Below are 1,586 nucleotides of genomic sequence, written 5' to 3'. Positions count from 1 at the left end.
GATAATGCAGGATTTTCTTCAAGTAATGCCTCAAGGAGCTTATCATCAAACTCACCTGGACGTCTTGTTCGATCTTCATCTCCACTTCTGAATTTTGCAAACCATCTTCTGCAAGTTCTTTCATTCAAGCATTCTTTCTCATAAACTGAGTGTATGTTTCAAGTCGCTTCGGCTGCAGAGTTTCCTTTTTTGTACTCATAAAGCATTATGTGCCTCAAATGCTCTTTGGATACTTCCATGTTAGAAAGGGTTTTAATCAAAGAAATTTTAATTCTATTATTCTGTAAAATAACATTTAATTAGTTTAAATGTACACATAGGCAGAAAAATAATTATTAATTCCATTAGACATTCTAAAATACTATTAAATTTCATTCAATTGTAAAAAGGGTAAAATCGGACAGAACTTATGGGATGACCTAATATAATCAGAAAGTTAAGATTGATTAATTTTGAGTTACGCTAGCGAAATGGACACGGTTTCAGAACACATAGCATGCCTTCTTAACATGTGGATCATGATTTCTTCGACAAGACACTTGTTTCGGATATCAGTCTGATTTCTTCAGAAGACATCCATCTACATTGAAGATTGACCTTTTTAACATATAAGAGCTCCTCTCACTATAAAAGTGTTTCACCCAGAGGAAAAAAGTTAACGTGGTTTATTAAATTTCAAATAGTGACACTGGTTGTTTATCTAGGTCAGATTTGATCATACACACCTATGGTCAAAAGCATCTTGGTTTCAGACACAACGTATATATAGTATAGTATATCGATACTATCTAATGTAAGCTATTAAGATAATAAGGTGAGATCTGGTTACCCTTTCTGGCAGGTGCAGCGGCCTCTCAGAGGCTTCCTCAAGCGTCCTAGTTTGCAGGCTTATGCACGGACACGCAAACGCAAATATAACACAGTATGGACATTAAATGTATTCAACAAGTGATATTTACAGAATATCTCACCCCTTTCTCTCTTTTTAAAACCACATTGCTTGTATAAAAAAAATCAAGGTCGTCTACTTGTCAGACATACGACCTACAGAAGACTTCCAGACTCGTTATTTCAGTCATACACTTAACAGGTCACGAGGGGATTCACTTAACTGCCGGAAATCGAAACCGGATTGCAAACTCGGTTCGCTAAGAACTTATTTCCTTCCCTACCACTCTCACCACTTACACGCACGCACACACACTTTCATTAGCATTTAGGATATTAATAGCTTTGCTGTGTCTTTTCATCGAAGTCACATGTTCCTCGTTTCTTTCAATACAATTTCGGTTCTTCTCTTATTCGGCCAAAACACTGTAACCTTGCTTGTATGAACTATCTTCCTGGTTCCTTTTATCTTTTACTTGTTTCAATCATTTGACTGCGGCCATGCTGGGGCACCACCTTGAAAGTATTTTTTTAGTCGAACAAATCCACTCCCAGGACTTTATATCGATGTCTTTTGCCGAAACGCTAGATTACGGGGTCGTAGACACACTAAAACTGGTTGTCAAGCAGTGGCGGGGGGACAAACAGACATAAAGACACACACTCATAAATATATACTCATATATACGACAAGCTTC

This window comes from Octopus bimaculoides, chromosome 4 (assembly GCF_001194135.2).
Source record: "Octopus bimaculoides isolate UCB-OBI-ISO-001 chromosome 4, ASM119413v2, whole genome shotgun sequence".
Lineage (NCBI taxonomy): Eukaryota > Metazoa > Mollusca > Cephalopoda > Octopoda > Octopodidae > Octopus > Octopus bimaculoides.
The sequence above is the reverse complement of the archived record's forward strand: the minus strand, read 5'-3'. Positions refer to the sequence as shown.